Source organism: Tursiops truncatus, chromosome 2, assembly GCF_011762595.2.
Source record: "Tursiops truncatus isolate mTurTru1 chromosome 2, mTurTru1.mat.Y, whole genome shotgun sequence".
Lineage (NCBI taxonomy): Eukaryota > Metazoa > Chordata > Mammalia > Artiodactyla > Delphinidae > Tursiops > Tursiops truncatus.
Window position 1 is genome coordinate 139,704,359 of NC_047035.1, and position 21,666 is coordinate 139,726,024.

Sequence of the window (21,666 nt, forward strand, 5' to 3'; positions counted from 1 at the left end):
TGTGGGCCTCTCACTATTGCAGCCTCTCTTGTTGCGGAGCACAGGCTCCAGACGCGCAGGCTCAGTAGTTGTGGCTCACAGGCCTAGTTGCTCCATGGCATGTGGGATCCTCCCAGACCAGGGCTCAAACCTGTGTCCCCTGCATTAGCAGGCAGATTCTCAACCACTGCGCCACCAGGGAAGCCCCCCTTTTTTTTTTTTGGTATGCGGGCCTCTCACTGTTGTGGCCTCTCCCATTGCGGAGCACAGGCTCCAAACGTGCAGGCTCAGCAGCCATGGCTCACGGGCCCAGCCGCTCCGCGGCATGTGGGATCTTCCCGGACCAGGGCACGAACCCATGTGCCCTGCATTGGAAGGCGGACTCTTAACCACTGCGCCACCAGGGAAGCACCCTCCCTTTTTTTTAAGGTAGAAAAATCTTGACAAATATTTTTAAAATTTTTATTTATTTATTTATTTTATTGAAGTAAGTTGATTTACAATGTTGTGCCATTCTCTGCTATACAGCAGTGACTCAGTTACACACATACAGACATTCTTTTTAAATATTCTTTTCCATTACAGTTTATCACAGGATATTGAATATAGTTCCCTGTGTGATACATTATGACCCTGCTGTTTATCCATTCTAAATGTAATAGTTTGCACCTACCAACCCCAAACTCCCAGTCCATCCCTCTCCCTCCCCTCCCCACCTTGGCAACCTCAAGTCTGTTCTCTATGTCTATGAGTCTGTTTCTGTTTTGTAGATAGGTTCATTTGTGCCATCTTTTATCTTTATTTTTTAAAGCATTTTAAAATTTATTAATCAATTAATTTATCTTTGGCCGTGCTGGGTCTTTGTTGCTGCGTGTGGGCTTTCTCTAGTTGCCGCAAGTGGGAGCTACTCCTTGTTGCGGTGCACGGGCTTCTCATTGCGGTGGCTTCTCCTGTTGCAGAGCACGGGTTCTAGGCATGTGGGCTTCAGTAGTTGTGGCGCATGGGCTTAGTTGCTCCACGGCATGTGGGAACTTCCCGGACCAGGGCTCGAACCCCTGTCCCCTGCATTGGCAGGCGGATTCTTAACCACTGCGCCACCAGGGAAGTCCCTGTGCCATATTTTAGTTTCCACATGTAAGTGATATCATATGATGATTCAGTTCCTTGATCAGTGTTGACACAGTAACTGCGGGGAGCTCTCGGCCTCCATTGCTCCCATTTTGCCTTTACTGAGGGGAGACCTTCTGACTCCTACCTTGTGAATATCAACGAGCAGGGCTCTGCAGCCCGTGTTCCGGGGCTCCTGCAGTAGTCTGTGGGGTATGGAATGGGACACACAGCTCTCAGTGCCTCTGACAGCAATGACTTGGTGCTGCGGTGGGAAAACAGACACTGACCTTGTCGCAAAGGAAATCCATTGGAAGGATAGGGAGTCCCTCACACAATAAAGGGGAAACTGGAAGAACCTAGTCTGCAAAGGACAGGAACCTGGGAGGCCTTGGGGACCCAGAAGCAGGAACCAACTGAGAGACTCATCCAGCCACTACGGGGATGTGTCAGCCGCCATCTCTTCTCTGCTTTTGCTTCCCTCCATTCAAGGGTCAGAGGCCAGGAGAGAGTGCCTAGGTGGGCCCACCCCCTCCCACCCCAGGGAGGACATACACCATTTCTCACTTCCATAGGTAATCGGAGTGCTATTCCCAGCATCCAGGGGGGAGAGGCAGGACTGAGAAACAAGTCTTGGGGATCTCCCCGGCTCTATCGGGAGAAGATTCTGGATGCTCATTTCCTGGAAGAGCCTCCCCTCCACGGTAGAGATTCCTAAACTCTGAGTCTCAGATACCCTTGCCACTCACATGGAGGAGGATTGCATAACAGTTTCAGGTCATCACTGGACTCCCAGTCTAGGGCCCCTGATGTCCAAGTCTCACCTCCTCTCGCCAGCCTCTGTCTGGCTCAGCTGCAGGCCTCATACACTGTCTTGCTGAGGACACGCAATTTAACCACTTCACGCCCACAGACACGTGTGTTACACAAGCAGGGCCTGAAGCCCTTGTCTTATTAACCTTGTAACTTTTTTTTTTCTAAAAGGGCAAAACACTATTTTAGTCACTGTTTTGCTGGGACAAAAAGTCCTGTTTGTCCTTAAGATTCATTTTGGTGGTTTTTGGATGATGTTGTATTGATTCACGACGACTCAGCATCTGGTATGAATTGAATGGGACTTTCTCTTGGTGACAGTAAAATGAAAGCTCTTATATAAGGCTGACACTAAAAAGAGGCCTGGTGGGAACACAAGAGTTTGAGTAATCTTCAGGACTTGAGTCAGTTCAATCAGAAGCTGTACCGTCTCAGCAGAGTTAGCAAAAACCGACATGTGGCTTCAGTGTGGTGCTGCCTATGATGTAATGTCTGCTCCTCACTTTCACGCCGATGAGTCTTTGCAGGCCAGACTGCTTCCCACAATGTGTTGTTTTATCCTGTAGCCATTGTCCCAATAGACACACAGGGAAATAGAGGCAGGAAACTGTTAAGGATGTTGCAACAGGGCCAGAGTCTCTCTGGTTTGTTCCAGGATGTTTTCCATAGAAGCCACAGGCCATCCAGTGGTTCTTAATGGGGGATGATTTTGCCACACCAAGGGGCATTTGGCAATGTCTGGAGACATTTTTGGTTGTCACAGCTGGGAGGGTACTACTGGCATCTAGTGTGGAGAGGCGAGGGATGCTGCTAAACACCCTACCAGGCGCAGGGCAGTCTCCACAACAAAGCATTTCCCAGCCCCAAATGTCAATAGTGCTGAGGTTGAGAAACTGCTTTAATCCAAAACCACCTGAAATCCCAATGATTTCAGGTCATTAACTGACTTAATGAAAAGGCCACTAGTTATGGTAAAAACAGATCTTTTGAAAACTCATGTAATTTCTGTGTTTAAAAAGTGTATCTATCTTGCCTAGATCTCACTCTCTAAATATCATTCTCTGCTAAAGGGAACCAGGGATCCTGAGAAATGGCCTTTCCAGGGCTGGGACAGATGAACAAGGAAGGTATCAAAGTCCATGGGGTCAGATTAAAAGGACACAGGAGCCGACCTGAAGGGGCTCCCTGTGGTCAAATATGGGATGATTCGAACATCAAAAAGAACAATGCAAATATGCAAAAATTCATATCGGCAGTTGTGTAGCTTTTAGAGGTTTTCTTTATTTAAAAAATGGTATTTCCATTGCTTATTAAACCTAGGTGTTCTCATTTTTCTTGAGCGTTATCAACAATGAGGAAAGGAAGTTTGTATCATCTTGGTTAAGGTCCTGTAGTAAAGGGAGCCACAGTGAGAGTACAGAGTGATCACACAGTCATCATCAAACAAACCATGGCCCTTGTCTGGGATGGTTGCAGCTTTTGTGTGGGAAAGAGAGTGAGAAAGAGAGGATAATGTGTCAACAAGTGATTGCAGAATGGACGGATACATCTATGGTAGGGTGCTTCAGTTGGAATCATTCTCTTATAACCGAAAACCCAACTCAAGTAGGTTTAAACAATAAAAAGAAGTTATTGACGCATACGCAAGAGATCTAGACAGTGCAACATCACTAAAATACAACATCATCCAAAAACTTGAATGGTCCACAGTGAGACAGAACTACACTGCTGAAGCAACTACATGCATGATCATCTGTTTGGCTGCACCCCACAGGTCTGAAAGTCTTGTAATTGGTCAGCTGCAAGACTGAAGAAAGACCCCAGAGACAGTGACAGAGACATCGGTGATAGGTTGGACAGGGGATCTTACATGTCCGAAGCAACGTCCTGGAGTGCCACCCCACCGTGTACAGCAGACGGCAAGCAGGACACAGCGGCAGTCTTCGCAACTCTATGGGGAGAAGGACGTTACCAGTTATAGGGGGAATTGACATCAGGTTGGCTCATCAGTTACCAGGGAAACCAGCGGCTGGGGCAGGTGGGGGCGAGCACGTAGGCAGTTACTATTAAAGCCCTATGATTAAGAGGATTGGACAGTCATGTGAGTAGGGTGTAGGTGAAGCAGGGACTGGTCAAGCAGGGGATGTACAGAGAGCAAGAGAACAGCCATCTTGAAAGGCCTGACCCTACATCATCTTTCTACAAACTTCCTTTCCTCCATTGTTGATAATGATAAAGAATAATGAGAACACCTGAGTTTATGAGGCAATGGAAACACCACATTTCATAAGGGAAACTTCTAGAAACCATATGGTTCATTTTCACTGTATTTTACAAAATGTTACGGTCAATGGGATAATAGAAATATAAAACTGGAAATGAAAACCAAAACTGCCTTTATCAGTTTGAGAAACACTGCCCTAGTGTGGTGATTGAAAATCCTGGCTACTCCTTAGACTCACCTGGTGAGTTTTGACAACTAGTCATACTGGAGCTCATTCCCAGAGATTTTGATTTAATTGGCCTAGGGTGGGGTCCAGGCACAGGTAGTTTTAGAAGCCCTCCAGGTGGTTCTAATGTTGAGAGAGTTGAGAACAGGTGGTCTGGATTTAGGCTGGCCTCAAATGAGACTTGAACAGGAATGTCATCAAGGACCTGTGTTCTCATAGCACTAAATGCTTATATTAGAAAAGAAGGAAGATCTCACATCACTGATCTCAAGCTTCTACTCTAACAAACTAGAAAAAGATGAACAAATTAAGTCCAAAGTAAGGAAATAACAAAGATCAAAGAGGAAATCAATGAAGAGAAAACAGCAGAACAACAGAGGAAATCAATGCAACCAAAAGCTGGTTCTTTGAGAAAATGAATAAAACTGATAAACCTCTAGCCAGAGTGACTAGGAAAAAAATAGAGGAAACACAAATTACCAATGTCAAGAATGAAAGAGGGGACATCACTACAGATTGTATAGCTATTAAAAGGATAATAAGGGAATATTATGAACAACTTTATATCAAGAAATTCTATAACTTAGACGATATGGATAATTTCCTTGAAAGACTCAAACTATTAAAGCTCACTCAATAAGAAATAGATAACTTGAATAGCCCAATATTTATCAAAGAAATTGAATTTGCAGCTAAAAAAACCTTCTCACAAAGAATACGCCAGGCCCAGATGGCTTTACTGGTGAACTCTACCAAACATTTAAGGAAGAAACAATGCCACTTCTATACAAACTCTTCCAGAAAATTGAAGAGGAGGGAATACTTCCCAGCTCATTGTTTGAGACCAGCATTACCACAATACCAAAACCAAAGACACTACAAGAAAATATATAAAAATCCTGAAAATCCCAACATCTACTAAATAGACACCCATTCCTGAGATATTCATCACTTGTTGCCTGCCCCTCCACAGCTCTTTTGAAAAGAAGTTATCCTAACTCAGGACCTAGCTCTTAAATGACCTTGAACTGTACTATGGCCTCCTTCTTCCTGGTTCCAGATGTTTGGACCCAACGTTAGCCATTTAACTGGCACCTGGAGACTGGCTTAAAGAGGTGTGCTGGAACCCAACCAAATGCCCTTCTCAGGAGGCTGACCTAAGAGAAGGGAAGGAATAGTTCATGGTGGAAGCTGAGGATGGAGACTCATATTGACTAAGCAGCTGTGGCAGCCATATTAGAACCATGAGGAAAAAGGAGAGGAAATGGATCCAAAGAGTGGAATGGGGCAGATGCATAGGCACAGGCAGAAACTGCAAGAGAGAGCGAGACAGAGAAAGAGAGTGAGAGAGAGAGAGAGAGAGCTAGTAATGAGGGAATGCCCCAAGTTTCTATCCCTTGTGATGCCTAGCTCTTCAGATTCTTTGGGAGTCACATAGGACACTTTATACTTGACACATGAGTGAACTTCTGTTTCTTATATCCAGAACCACCCTAACCAAAATGCTCAATAAAAGTTAAGTTCCTTCCCTTCCTACAGGTTAAGTCCTTGGTGTCACTTAGCCTAAAGACATCAGAGGCTACCTTCTTCATTCCCAAAGGCCTCAGAGCCTTAATTGGATTCTCTTTTTTGTGTGTGTGCTCATTAAACAAAAAAATTTTTTATTGAGGCATAACACAGTCAAGTACACAAATCTTACGTATATACATCAAAGAATTTTTACACACACACACACATACACACACACACCTTTATATAACTACCACCCAGACACAGAACATTTCCAATGCTTATAGAAGGTTTACTTTTTCTACTCTCTGTGGAGTCGCAGATCAGATTATGAGCAGTTGGTTAGGTGTCCATGCGCTATGAACTGAATTGTGCTCTCCCATAATCCATATGTTGAAGTCCTAACCTCCGATGTATATATTTGGAGATGGGGTCTTTAAAATGTAATTAAGGTTAAATGAAGTCATAGGGTGGGGCCCTAATCTGATAGAATTGGTGTCCTTATAAGAAGAAGAGACAGCAGAGCTCTCTCTTCCTCCTCCCCCGCCCCTGCACACATAAAGAAGAGATCATGTGAGTACCCAGGGACGTGGTGGCCATCTACAAGCCAAGAAAAGAAGCCTTAGAATGAAACCTACCTTGTTGGAATCTGGATCTTGGACTTCTAGCCTCCAGAACTGTGAAAAAGAAGTTTCTGTTGTTTAAGGCACCCAGTCTATAGCATTTTGTTATGGCAGCTCAAGCTGTCATACCATGTGACCTATACCAAGAATGAAGAGAGGAGAAAGAAGTTTTGAAAAGAAAACTACCCTTGGTAGGAGCTTGGGCAGTTGACCCTACAATGCAAGCAGGCGGCCTGTGCCCAGCATGCGACAGGGTTGAGGGGGAGAGTGCTGGCAGCACAGCCTGGAAAACAGGCAGCCCCTCGGGCCTCCAAGTCCAGTCTAGTTCCAGGCTGATGTGGACATATTGCAAGGAGACGTTGACAAATTTGGAACTACAGTTAAATGTCAACCAACAGCCTCTCGTTCATCTGTCCCTTAGGAAGTGCTCCAAGACGGCCTAACGATCCATTTTATTTTCCTGATCCAAATGTGAGCCTGGTGGGTAGAACCATCTGAGCATTGACTTAACAGGAAAAACTAACCCCTCAGCAGAGAATGGACTCAGTGCAACTTAGCAGCCAGATCATCCTGGACCACCTCTGAAGAGCCAAGCTGTGCTGCCACTTCCTTCTGCTAGTAAACAGTCACTACTCCTCACCTGGATATCGGGGAACCCTTGGCCAGGAGTAGCTGGGAGGGGTCAGTCCTGGTCCAAGCTCCCTCACTTTGTCATTGCCCTGTGGGTTGTCCCCTCATAGGCTTCTGTGTCCTAAGCTGGCCACTCACTAAACTTGTCACTCCTTGTGTCAGAGCTTTTGTATCAGTGACAGAGAGCTCTTGGTCTCTGCCTCTGAAACTGCTCTATTTTTATCTCTAAAGGAGAGTTCTGTTGCTTCCATAATTTCTCTTCCTATTTGTTATGGCAACGCCGCAATGCAGCCCCTTCACCCACCTGCAACGTGACCCACCGCAGACGGCTGTCCTCTCTGGGCTCCCATGGTGGGGAGCAACGGAAGGATACACCCCAAACTCGAGGTAGTGGGTGCCTCGAGGCAGGGGGAGGGGATGCAGTCAGAGAGGGACACTGGGGGATTCACCTCTGTTAGTACTTTTTTTTTTTAATGAAATTATCTCATTTATTTGATTTGTTTCTTTATTTCTGTCTTCCCTGCTCTATGAGAACTGTGACCCCAGTGAAGAGTGTTTACTGGTGTATCCTTGCCATCTAAAACCGTGTCTGGTAAATGGTAGTAGGTATGCGATATTTGTTGAATGATCTTGTTAATCCAGGAGCAAGGCTGGTTCTCAGCTCTGAAAGGGAACACGATCTTTGATAATAATCATGAAAACAAATTCAAACACAAGGAAAGACGTGGATTCCAATGGAGATCTCTCTGAAATCAAACCTGACAAGCAATCTCCTTTTCCCCTGATTCTCTTTATAGCTCAAATACCGTAAAGTCTCTGCAGCAACTGGCACCCCGTGAAGTGCATTTAAGGAGGGATAACACAGAGGGATTCATCTATTTCTGCAGACGGGGGAAAGTCTGTTTAGTCTCTGCCAGGCTGAAAGGTGGAAAAGGCACTAAGGATATACATCCACTTTCTTACCTCTTCTCTGTCTGGCTCCTACTTGGCTTTCAGGAGTCAAGGGATCCTCCCCCAAACCTCACATTCAGCTGCATCTCCCCTGAGCTCTCACATCTTCCGGGCTTCGCTACCCTAGAGTAAATCCGGCTTATATTTGTGGGGTTACCTGGCTGTCTCCCCTGACACACTCCGGGCTCTAGGAAGGCAAGGGCCTGGTGTTGGTCACGGCCATGTCCTTGGCCCAATTCATGGCACAGAAAAAGCTGCCGGAATGTTTGCTGACTGCATGAGGGCGGCAGCCGCACACCACCTGCCCCGGAGTGCCTAGAATCCCACCGCCTGTGACCCTGACGCGCAACACGGCACGGAGGCCAGAGAGCCAGTTGGGACCCCACAGGCTCAGGTTTCCCAGAACAGTTTCTCTCCGGAACGTGGGTCTTCCACCTCGCTCAGAGTAACGGGGCAGGGCCTAAGCTTCTGAGGTAGACGCCGGCCTTAGGAGAGAGGCAGTGCGAATCCTCTGTTGGCCTCTTTCGGGAGGCCTGAGTCTGTGAAGGCGCCAGTGGAGCCGCCGAGCAGCCTAGAGGGAGACTCCCCGGGTGGGAGCTCTCTCCAACTGGTACGAAGGGGCGGGCGAGGGCCTGTCCCCCTCTCGGAGGGCATTCCCTTTCTCTGGACCATGGGTTCTGGGGTACTCCCCTCTAAATTCTGGGGGTCAATAACGTTTAGGGGTGTTCCGAAGTGGGGGACGCTCCGGCGGTTCCCCCCGCCCCGGGCCCCGAGACCCCGGGACCAGCCGTTCCCCTCGGACGCTCCCCGCGGCCGCCCTTACCTGCAGCCCGAGGAGGAGGGGCCGCTGCCCACGCCCCGGCCCTGCCCGGCCCGGCAGCTCAGCGCGCCCGCCGCCCGCATCCCCCGCACTCCGGACCGAGCCCGCCCGCTCGCTCGCTCCGCGGCCGCCGCGCGCTCCCTCAGCCCCCCGCCCGTCCTGTTAGTATGTTTGTGTTGTTCTCCTTACGCCGGGTGATAGGGCCGTGGGTGTTTTGTATTTTTATGCCTTGTTGTATGTCCTGTTTCAGAAAAGCTGTGTAAAAAAGATTAACACAAAGTAAAGTCGGCATACATGAATATTACCAACAGCGTGTGGAGCAAAACTCGCCCAAGGGAGCTGAGCGGCCTCCTTCCCTCCCAGCCGAGCGCCGAGTGGCGCCTCGCAGGCTGGGCTGTTGATGGTGCTGGAACCCTTGTGCAAGTGGGTGCAGGGTCCCCGGAAAGCCTGGATCGGTATCTGATACGCACTGCTCGGGCTGCAGACACCAGTCTCTCTCGGAATGTGTTTTGGGACTACTCCAGGACCTGGAAAGGAGGTGCGTGGTGGACATGGTCGGGCAAGGGAAAAAACAAACAAGCAAACACACAGAAACAAAATCCCAACCCTTGTTTCTGGCCCTTGGGTGACCATTAAATCTTCTACCACGGTGAAAGAAGGGGGAATGGTTGCTGGGGGGCCCCCAACTTCCTATCCCGACACCCCAACCTATCTCCCTGGCCAGCTCTTTTCTCCCTTTGCCCACATCGGCTTTTCCAAACTCCACCTCCACCTCCACCCCCATCTCCCCGCGGTGGCTCTGAACACACACCCTCCCTGCCTGCTGCACGGAGCAGAGAGCACGCCTGCCTCCGACGGGACTTATTTCAACCTCCTGCTCTCCTTCCCCCCACCCCTCACCAAACTTCGCTACGCCCACGCCCACCTTTTTCTCTCTGTCTAAGGCCAGACCTCCCGAGCTCTCAATCCATCTCCTCCCATTGGTTCTGCAACCTCAGAACCTTTCATTGTCTTCAGCCTCTTTCCTCTCAACTGTGTGCTTCTCATCAGCCTTTAAACAAGCTCAAGTCCTTCCCATCGAAGTCTCCCCCTTGCCTCCCCTTCCCCGTCCGGCTACTTCCAGTCACTCTGCTCCCCTTCCACATAAACAAGAAGGACCCCCCCTTGTCTATGCTCAGCCTAATTTTTAGTTCTGTTAAAATGAGAAATGAGGTGAAAATATCTAGACACCAAGAAACCTAGAGACCCGTCCAGAAGGTTTATTCTGCATTCCCTTTTCTCTCTAAACAACATCATGCAGGTTTGGTTGTGACCACACTGGTTTCCGTCTTCTCCTTGGTGTATTTAAAAAATAATGTGGGGAGAATTGGATCCCCTAACTTTTAGGGGAGCTGCCCCAGAGTGTCCACAACCAATCAACCTGTTTCAAAGGGAAGGGGGAGGTCACCTTCCGATCAAAGCTCCATTTCCTCCTCGAGGCAGGCCCCTCTCTGTTCAGTCATTGGCACAATTTTGGGACGAGAATTTCCCTCGGAACTTTTGAAAACGCTGCATATTCGTTTTGTACCAATGATGTAAAATATGTCTTCGTGCGAAAGGGGAACACAGAGTTTGGTGAGACTTTGAATCATAAACCATCACAATATGCTTTGTTTATCTTTTTTTCCAGAAAGAGAAGAAAGCAATATAGCTCAATGGTGGTATTACAGGGTTTTCAGGCCTTTGGAAGAGAATTTAACCACGGGGCTCCTGGAGCCTCTTTGAAGCCAAGATTCTGGAAAGCATCGTCTACCTATGTGCTTTACTTTCTGGTCTCCTGGTCCGTCCGCCTCTGTTCTGCCGGGCCTCGGCCCCCACTGAGGCATTGCTCCCTGGGGCCTCCCCACCTCCCTTGTCACTCCATTGCTGGAACCCCTTCAGTCCTCAGCATTCTGGCTGCTTTTCTGGTTCCCCGACATTTAATCACACCACACTGTGGGGTCCTTGGGCTTTGCCAAAGGGTCTGGTGGGGGTGTTGTACTAAGTCAGGGGTCACGTTAGCCTTGCCTGGCCTCCCGCCATCTTGCTTTCTTGCCATCAGCTTCTCCTCCCCTTTACCTTTCATTTTGCCATGGCACCTGCGAAACCTACCTCCTCGTCATCTGAAGCATCTCCCCCTCCTTTGAATCTTGAGATCTACTGACACCCAGGCCCTCCCGGGAGGGAGTGGGTGTTTCACCTTCTAAAACAAGCCCTCAGGGCTTCCCTGGTGGCGCAGTGGTTGAGAGTCCATCTGCCGATGCAGGGGACATGGGTTCGTGCCCCGGTCCGGGAAGATCCCACATGCCGCGGAGCAGCTGGGCCCGTGAGCCATGGCCGCTGAGCCTGCGCGTCCGGAGCCTGTGCTCCACAACAGGAGAGGCCGGCCACAGCAATGAGAGGCCCACGTACCACAAAAAAAAACAAAACCAAAAACAAAACTAAAAATAGAACCACCATTGACCCAGCAATCCCACTACTGGGCATGTACCCTGAGAAAACCATAATTCAAAAAGAGTCATGTACCAGAATGTTCATTGCAGCTCTATTTACAATAGCCAGGACATGGAAGCAACTTAAGTGTCCATCAACAGATGAATGGCTAAAGAAGATGTGGCACATATATACAATGGAATATTACTCAGCCATAAAATGGAACGAAACTGAGTTATTTGTAGTGAGGTGGATGGACCTAGAGACTGTCATACAGAGTGAAGTAAGTCAGAAAGAGAAAAACAAATACCGTATGCTAACACATATATACGGAATCTAAAAAAAAAAAAAAAAAGAAAAAAAAATGGTCAGAAGAACCTAGGGGCAAGATGGGAATAAAGATGTAGACCTACTAGAGAATGGACTTGAGGATATGGGGAGGGGGAAGGGTAAGCTGGGTCAAAGTGAGAGAGTGGCATGGACATATATACACTACCAAATGTAAATTAGATAGCTATTGGGAAGCAGCCGCATAGCACAGAGAGATCAGCTCAGAGAGATCAGCTCGGTGCTCTGTGACCACCTAGGAGGGGTGGGATAGGGAGGGTAGGAGGGAGGGAGATGCAAGAGGGAAGAGATATGGGGACATATGTATATGTATAACTGATTCACTTTGTTATAAAGCAGAAACTAACACACCATTGTAAAGCAATTATACTCTAATAAAGATGTTAAAAAATAGCCTCTTCTGCAGTCATAATAATATAAACACTATTGAATTAGTTAAAATTGTGATGAACTGTCTTGAGAAGATAAGGAAGGAAAAGGAAAGTGTAGGATGTGTGGGTGCGGGAGCGTGCAGGCGGAGAGGTGTGTGATAAGACAGCTTCATCTTCATCTTCTAGAATAGGAGGTTGGAAATCAGCAGATGATGGTCCAAAGTGAAAAAAAATCAGTCAGTAATCATATAAGCATATGATTGAGAATTAGGGAGGTAAATACCAAAAGAACTGGCTTAAGAGTTTGAACTTTGCAGGGCTGGATTATGAGACTATTGCTATTTAACCAATATTTATTGTACAACTGACCAAATAAAAATTAAATTAGGAAGATAAGTAAAACAGGTCAAACCAGAGCCTCTCTGCTTGGGCTAGGACGGCAGAACTCAGCACCAGCCCATCCCTGGCACTCTCACAGCACAATTCGAAACTAGACAAACCATGGTTTCAAAAAATTCCCAGAAAACAAGAGAGAACCGCCAAATGCCTTGGATGAGAAACAGCCACTTAAACAACAATTAATCTCTCTGTGATTCAGGATGAGAGAATTTTGCTGTATTTAGTTTCTACAGAGAAGCTAATGCAGACATCCCCTTTCTGTAGTTTATTCAGCACACAGAATCTAGAAGAAGCTAGAGTCACCCCTGCCCCGAAGCTAGAGCCCTTCCCCACCCCCACCCCCCACCGTTTCGCCGCTACTCCTGGCTGAAGGCTGAAGGCCTTTCTGGTCCTTCACAGAGATGTGAGGAGGTCTTGATAAAGCAGGTAGGGAAAAGCCCTGTTCCCAGAGCTGTCTCTGACAATGTGTAGAATTTTTCAGACACAATCTCGGCCAGTTTAAATCAAGGAAACTGCATATTTTGGTTAAGTCCTTCCTGGGCCAAGTTTTTAGATAGATTTCCAGCAATGTCAATGCATGGTATATAATTATAGTATCTTCAAATTAGGAAGAGGCTGCATGAAGATGGTAATATAACCTACTGCATTTAGAAAACTTTTCAGCCTGAATCATGTAGAACAGGGATGTATTTTTCACTATCTTATTTCACAGTCACATGTGAAATATGTCTTTTTTAAGCATTAGGAATTTATATATTTATAACATCTGCAAAAGAGAACATTACACGTGGGGTCTGCCCCAAGGATTTCCAGGAACACCTCTTTCTGTGGGGTTTGTAACACAGAAGAATTTTTTGAGGTGTGTCCCCAGGGTTTGCCTCTTCATCTGAGAACTTTCACACCCCTGGCCATTCCCAAGAATGGGCCCTGCCCTACACACACACACACACACACACACACACACACACACACTCACAGAGCCACAGAACAGAGAGGTGGCCAACCCAGAGGAAGCACTCCAGAGGCAGCTGAGCCAATTGCCCTCCCTGGCCTGGGGATTAGGAATTGGGTCACCTAGAGACGGGTCAGTTAGTATAGGCACCAAAGTTTAGGGTCATGAAAAGACCAGCTGTGTTTCAGCAGAGATGAGAAAGCCAGTCTGCAGGGAGAGAGAGAGAAAGAGAGTGAAAGAGAAAGAGAGAAGGGAGAAAGCAGATGTACTGGGAAGCAGAGATGAGAGATCTCGTGTTCTGAGAGAGACAGTCATCGGGCAGAGACCAACAGAGGCCAGGAGACAGTGACCAAGCAGCAGAGTGATGGACAAAGACACAGAACACAGTAGGAAAAAAAGAGAGACAGAGTCATAGACTGAAAGACAAAGGGACAGGGCGATGGCACCGTGGCTCCCCACATGTCCCTCCACCCCCAGCTTGGCTGCTCCTTGGCCCAGGAGGTAAAGTACCACTTTCCTGTCCTTTTCAGAATAATCTGAAATCTGGGTGATTCAGTCACCAGACAGTGCTTGGGACTGAAGGGAGCTCGGCTTCAGTTTTGTTTCTGTTCTGATAATTTATTTTTACCCTTTTTGGGGAAGGGGGCATTCAGTGCTTTTTGTTTTTTTCTCCAAAGGGAAGGGAATTAAGCATGACAGTCAGTATAACAAAACTTGCTAAATATGTCTCTGTTCAGACAACGGTATTTTTTCTCTAACTGCAGTCATTAAGTCAATGCTGCTGTAGGTGTGACACTTAAGTGACTGGGTTTTTATTTTTGTCCCCAAGGTAGAAAACTCTTGCCTACTTTCTTACTGTGCACTGGTTGGGTGAGGTGTCCAAGATTGTTCTGCAACTTCAGAGAGCCAGGAACGGTTGATCCATGTAGGGCTCTGCCTTTGTCATCCCTGTGGAGTAAAAACCCCGCAACAGCAGGTTTTGAGACTGTTCTGTCCACCAGCTTGTAGTGTGTAGTAGGTACTCAATAAATCCTAGAATGGACAATAAATCCTGGAATGGACAAGGGACACACAAACAAGTGCCTGTGGGTATAACCAGCGCCCAGGAATGGGCGGAGGAGAGCACAGGGGGCCGAGGTCCTGGGCTTCAGGGGTCTCCCCCATTTCCAGGTGGGCCCCAGTGGCCCCTTTCCTGCCGTGGGGCTGGCTGTGACGCTGCCTGGATGGAGTCAGGGCGGGTCCTGGGTTATGCCTGCCCTGGGACAGCAGAGGCTCAGGAGGAAGTGGGAGCGAGCAGGCTCACTTCCGGTCTGGCTCGCGGCAGAGGAATAAAGCTGGTTCCAGGGTGGAGCTCACGAGGGTGGGAGCCACAGGGATCTGAGAGAGGGACCTAGGCTGCCCTTTTCTCATCACAGCGAACATGCTAGGCTGGGCTCCGATGAGGCCGCTGCCATCTCCCCCCCTCCATTTCTTCCTGTGTCCCTGCCTCAATTCTGCAGGCGCAGGAGGGAAGGGAGGGTGCCCAGCCCAAGCCCATCCCGGCTGTGCAGAGGGATCACAGGGTCTGGGGAGACTACCCCTCTGGTCACCACCCAGGCGACCTGAAGTGTCACAGAGCTGCAGTTGCCAGTGGTGGGCTGGGCTGCAGCCTCCCCAGCTGTCCCGGCGGAGGGTTGAGGCTGCCCCCTCCAGCCCCGCCAGCCCCACCAGCCCTGCCAAGTTAAGGCAGCAAGGCCAGCGCTGCTCTCCCAAGTGTTGATTCAGTCGTTTGTTCATTGACTGACTGCCTCCTCCCATGAGAACCCAAGGCCCAGTGGCCCACAGAAGGTGCTCCATAAGCATCAGAAGCAGAACGAAGGGCTCTCCCTTTTCAGGTGTACTTTAGTCTCTGCATTTCACCAAAGGCTGGCGAGTCCATTTTCCTGAGTTTCCGGGTCCGAGATTTCCTTTAATTTTCTTCCTGGCTTCGGGAGTCCTGGGGGGCCCTTGTCCCCTAAGGATCCTGTAGTTTTCACTTTATTGTCTCAGGCAATGGCTGTTGCCACGTGAAGTTCAAAGCTGTGCTGGTTATCAACATTTTTGAAAGTCATCTGACTTTGTTTCTTCTGCTTGAAAGTTGGGAGAAGCCTTTATTTTTCCATCAAGTTTAGGAATTTCACCAGAATATATCTTAGAGTCGGGTTGGCTTCTCATTTGAATTGGTACAAGATGGTACATCTTACTTCATTGTAACAATTTAGCAAATGTTAAGGGCTTACTATGTGCTAGGCACTGTTTTAAGTTCTGGGGAGACAGCTGTGAAGAAAACAGAAAAAACTCTCTGCCCTTGTGTGTGTGTACCTGTGTGTGTGTGTGTGTGTGTGTGAGAGAGAGAGAGAGAGAGAGAGAGAGAGAGAGAGCGCGCGCGCGCGCGAGAACGCCCACGCTAGAGGGAGGGTAGAAGGGAGGGAGAGGGAAATAGGAAGAGAGAAAACGAACAAGTTTTGATTACTGATCCCGTTCCATTGATTTATTTATAAACTTCAGGAACTTCCCCCCCCCCCCCGCCCCATATTAAATCTTCACACTTTATCCTAAATGTCCGGCATTTTCCCCGAGCTTTGCTTCCATCTCTCCATTAATTTCCCCCATTTGCCACAGAGGTTTCTCTTGCCTATCTTGTTTAATAATCCAATCTCCTCTAATCCTATTAATCACAGCTTCCAGTGACAAGCTAATGTGACGGGCACCCACTTGCCCTGCACTGTCCTTGTCTGATCACCCGAGAATTGGTAATAGCTGTTTTCTAAAATCTTCTTTCATTTCACGTGAGACATCCTTTTCAGAGAATAGGATTAGCAATACAATTTCACTGCTTTCTTCTTTTACTTCTGTGCTCCGGGCTTTCTCACTGACATCAGATTAGTTTTCTTCCTCTTATATTCAGACTTCCTTGCAATTCATGTGTAGATCCAATGAGAGCAAGTGGATTTTTTTTTTAATCATTAAACCTTGTAGTATATATTCGTTCAAAAGGGAGGAGAGGGCTTCCCTGGTGGCGCAGCGGTTGAGAGTCCGCCTGACGATGCAGGGGACACGGGTTCGTGCCCCCTTCCGGGAGGATCCCACGTGCTGCAGAGTGGCTGGGCCCGTGAGCCATGGCCGCTGAGCCTGAGCGTCCAGAGCCTGTGCTCCGCAACGGGAGAGGCCACAACAGTGAGAGGCCCACGTACCGCATAAAAAAAAAAAAAAAAAAAAAAAAGGGGGGGAGAGAGAGGAAATCGGGAAGGAGAGGAGGGGAGGGGAGAAGACAGGACGATTTAAATAGGGCCTCCCCTTCTACTCAGAGAGGGCGTGCCCCGCAATGAGCAGAGATCAGAGATGTGGTGGGAACCTGTGGTTCTCTCCGTGGTCTAGGGTCCCACGTGCCCCTTATATGTGAGCATCTCATCATGACTCTAATATCTAAAGATGTGTTTTTCAAACAAGACCCATAAGGTAAACCAACTACTTCATCTGCCCAACCAAAGAAACAGCTATCTCTTCCCAACTGAAGGGAAAACTGGCTGAAGTGGATTTTCAATAGATGGTACTATACAGTAGAGAAATGTATGGGTAATTTAAAGGGTTTTCATGAGTGACTCTGACTATATGGGGTAAAGTCTTACATGGAGATTTTCGAATCCAATCCTCATGTAAGATGTGACCCCATTGTACTAGACGTCTCAACCGCAGTGTCTGGGATGCCATAGCCCCTTCTGATGGCCAAAGTGGGCAGACCCCTTTCCTCAGAGACCCCAATTTATAGGCCCCCCCCCCCGATAATCTATGGCTTGGTACAAATAGGCCACATGAGCCAATTGGATTCTCCCTCTCTCAAACCTGAAATTTGGAACCACCAAAGAAGGAGGCTGCTAGCCATGGCAGCTGAGGCTTGAAAGTCACACACTGCCACTTCTGCAGTTCCCTCCTGGTCACACAGGTCAGCCCTGTTCACTGGGAGGGAACTTCATGGACACAATTCACCAGCTTAACATTTATGGGTACCTGTGATGTGCCAGGCACTGTTCTAGGTTGTGAGGATATAGAGATGAACAAGGTCCCGGCTCTTATAACACTTACCCAGAGGGCTGCTCTAGGCAAGCAAGAAATAGGTACATGAGCAAGATGGTCAGAGAACAGCAGAAAGCCCTGAGTTTTGGAGTGAAGCCATGAATTTTCTCTGCAAGTAACTATTTTCTTTTTGAGAAACAGCTCTCAGCTTTCTATTGGGTTCTGTTGTTGTTTGTAAGATTAAGTATGGAAGAAGGGTTGATGATGAGGTTAAGTAACTAAGGGGGTAGATTGTGGAGGATAAACGTCATCAACTCACTTTGGCTTCAAAACCAAGGAACACGCTTCCTATATTTTGAGAATTCCCCACCCAATGAACTCACACCTCCCCATGGCGGAAGCCAGATCGTTTCCCAGCCTCACCTGCAGATGGGGCAGAGCATGTGACTTAAGACGCCACCAATCTGATGCACTTGCATGAGGCTAAGTGTCACTGAGAAGCAGGTGCCAAGGCATCTTCTCTAGAGAGGATGACAGCAGATCCACCCGACTCTCAGAGGCAGCAGGAGCAGGCACCCCAATGGTGGTGTCCAACATCAAGTGCACCCCCAGGGCAAATGACGGTGTGAGCAATGGGGGTTATCCACACAGATGGCCTCCTTGCCTGGTTCTCTGTTTTCCTGGAGATTTTATGAGGTACCTAATATCCTTTAACAAATTCCTTTCCAGCTTAGACCAGCTAGAGAGGAGTCTGTTGCTTGTAAACAAGAACTCTTGCTGGTACATGAAGGGAGAACGGCAATAAACAAGATGATTTCAGATAGAGGTCAGTGCTAGGAAGTAGTTAGCACACAGGGATGTGGATGGGCATCTCCTAAGGAAAGGTAGCATGACATTGCAACTGACTGCATGGCAAACCATAAAATGCAAATTATGTATCATCACTCACGTAGCATCTACACACATATAACAGTGAACAACAACCAAAAACACAAGGTGATGTGAAAGAGAGTGACAGGCTAGGGCAGGGGCTATATTTTTGATAAGGTGGTCAGGGAAGCTTGTCTGAGGAGGTAACATTTGAGCTGAGACCTGAAAGATGAGAAGGAACCAGCCACGCAAAGATCTGGGTAAGGAGAATTCTAGGCAGAGGGAGCAGAAAATATAAAGGATGAATTGGGGAAGCTGAGGGATATATGGAAGGTTGGTGTGTTTAGTGGGTAAAGAAGAACACGATGAGGGACTTCCCTGATGGTCCAGTCATTAAGACTCGAGCTTCCACTGCAGGGGGCACAGGTTTGATCCCTGGTTGGGGAACTAAGATGCCACAGGCCGAGTGGCACAGCCAAAAGAAAAGAAGGACATGATGAGATTGGACAGTAGGTAGGGGCCAGTTCATGCCAGGCTTTGCAGGCCATGGCCAGGCATTTGTGTTTGATTCTAAGGGTGGTGGGAAGCCATCAGAGGCTTTAAGCAGGGAGTGATAGGGTACTGTGGTAGCCAGTCTCCAAAATGCTCCCATTGATCCTCACCTCCTGGTATTTACACGCTTGTGTAGTCCCTCCCACACAGAATATAGCTGATGAGTGTAACCCTAGAATACTGCAGAAATGAGCATGTGACTTTCAAGGCTAGGTCATAAAAGACATTGTGACTTTGGGACTTCCCTGGTGGTCCAGAGGTTAAGACTCTGCACTCCCAGTGCAGAGGGCCTGGGTTTGATCCCTGGCCAGGGAACTAGATCCTGCATGCCGCAACTAAGAGCCTGCATGCCGCAACCAAATATCCCACATGCCACAACTAAAGGAGCCTGCACGCTGCAGTGAAGATCCCTCGTGCCGCAACTAAGACCGGTGCAGCCAAATAAATACTAAAAAAAAAAAAAAAAAAAAAAAGACATTGTGACTTTGTCTTGCTCCCTGAGTCACTCCTTCTGGGGAAGCCAGCTGCCACGTTGTGAGGATGCTCAAGCAGCCCGATGGAGAGGCCCACTGGTGATGCACTGAGACCTCCTGCCTACAGCCTTGTGAGTGAGACACCTAGGAAGCAGATCCTCCAGGCCCGGTCAAGCCTTCAAATGACTACAACTTCAACCGACATCTTGACCACAACTTCACGAGAGACCCCGAGCCAGAACCACCCAGGTAAGCAGCTCCAAATTCTTGACCCATACGTGTGTGTGATCATAAATATTTGTTGTTCTAGGCCACTGAGTTCTGGGATAATTTGCTACCTCTACCCATTCTTACGGCTGGTGTCTGTTCTGCTCGGTAGATGCCCATGCTTTAGTAGTTGTTAGGTATCTTGACTATTAGCCCTGAGTAGGAGTAATGACACAGAGAGGAGGTAGAGTCATGAGTGAGAGGAGACCAAACGGTGGAGGCAGAGAGAAGGGCAGCACCCTGGGGAGGGCTGGGTCACTCGTACTACTTGGGGGAGGACAGAGCAAAGACCTGCATCCAGGTTGTTCTCCTGGGTTCCCAAGTCTGTGTCCTCACTGTAAATACCCCACGACTTTGGGTGAGACGGGTGAGCTCTCTTCCTTATTCCACTCCGAGCAATTTCAGACCTGAGGCTGGAGGATGGGGCTGTTGTCCTGGTTCCCTCTCTTGGGCCGAGTAGAGCGCTCAGTCCAGATATGGGCACCGGCCACCGGCCAGCTTCCTCCACGCAGTTATGACCGCATACTCACCGCACGTCAGCCTCCCCAGCCAGGTGGGAGAGGGGCTGTGTGAAGGGATTCCATTTCTTCATCTCTTCCCATTAGGAGGGGCTGGATTATATGGACTCAGATTCTGAGCTATGCTCCTCTTTAAAAAAAGAAAAAAAAAATTTGTTTATTTGGTTGCGCACGGTCTTAGTTGCAGCAGGCGGGTTTCTTGGCTGTGGCTCGCCGGCTCCTTAGTTGTGGCACTCGGGTTCCTGTTGGGGTTGATTTCAAGGACATTTAAATGGGATTTAGGGATGGGAGGTGCTGGAATTTCAGCTCACTCTAAATAATTTCTTTAAAGTCAGACATATGGCATTAATTTAAAAAACACTAAATAGAAAAAGTTCAAACAATACAAAAATATAAAAAGTGAACTCCCCTTACTCTTCCCACTCTCTGATTATTTAGATTATCTTTGGTTTTTCTCTAATACAAATAGTTCTGTGATGCACATACTTGTTCACATTTCCACGAACCGTTGAGCAAGTATTTCTAAGGAATAGATTCATAGAAGTTTATCTGCACATTTTACATATGCTGATGGGTTCTCCCCATTGTCCTTCAAAAGACTGTACCAGCCCAAAAGCCCACACTATACAGGAGCACGCCTTTCTTCTTCCCCACGTTAGATATTATCACTTTAAAAATTTGCATTTCTCTGATCCCTAGTGAGCATAAATGTCATTTCTCAACTAGTGGCCATTTGAATTTCTTCTCTTGCAAATTGCCTGTTCTTGTCCTTTGACCATTTATATCTTGGAAAATAAAGCTTCATCCTTTGATATGAAGGGACTCTGCATATTTCAGGTTATTATGCATGTTGTACCTAATGTCTATCATTTGCCTTTTGTCTTTGATATGGTCTCTAGCCCTACAGAAGTTTTACATTTTTATGAGGTCAAATCTGTCCACTTTTCCCTTTAGGGCTTCTAGATGTTGTCTTGCTTAGGAAAGTTTTCCCCACTCCAAGAATATAAAAAATATTTTATCATATTTTTTTCCAGTGCCTTAATAATTCTGTTTGATGGCTGATGTCAAATTGTCCTCCAGAAAGGTTTACCAGTTTACATCCCATCAGCCGTGTGTATGAGCCCTTCCCCACACCCTCACCAGCCCTGAGCATCCGCAATCTTTCCAAATCCTTGCCAGGGGTGAACAATTTGTATCTTGTTGTTTTAATTAGCATTTCTTTAATTATCAGTGAGATCCAGAATCTTTTCATATGAGTATTAGTTATTTGTATTTCTTTTTCTGTGACCTGCCTGATGGCATCTTCACCCTGGTTTTTCTGTTGGCTGTCAGTCTTTATCTTTTGATAAAGGGCTCACTGTTTCTTAAGGAAACAGTCCGGCCCCGTGTGTTAAATAAGTCCCCCTGGTTTGTCCTTATATCTCTGCTGTCTGCTAGCAGCATCCGTTGCCAGCTGCTTGGTGCAGTGGGGTGGGGGAGGAGCCACACGCCCCCGGTCACCTTGTCAGCCGCCTGGGCCTCTCCTGCTTCCTGTGCCCGCCTGCCCTGCCC

General features: G+C 47.7%; 2 long non-coding RNA genes across 2 annotated transcripts; one reads left to right on the top strand and one right to left on the bottom strand.

Moving 5' to 3' along the window:
* Positions 1 to 424: 424 nt before the first annotated feature.
* LOC141278065 (uncharacterized) lies at positions 425 to 9,173 on the bottom strand. The gene is made up of 3 exons (XR_012330290.1): positions 8,886 to 9,173; positions 6,497 to 6,535; positions 425 to 3,850 (listed from the first exon to the last, which is right to left on the bottom strand). It is a non-coding gene; the product is annotated as an uncharacterized lncRNA (long non-coding RNA).
* Positions 8,539 to 10,675, top strand: LOC141278066 (uncharacterized). The gene is made up of 3 exons (XR_012330291.1): positions 8,539 to 8,672; positions 9,133 to 9,420; positions 10,552 to 10,675. It is a non-coding gene; the product is annotated as an uncharacterized lncRNA (long non-coding RNA).
* Positions 10,676 to 21,666: the final 10,991 nt, after the last annotated feature.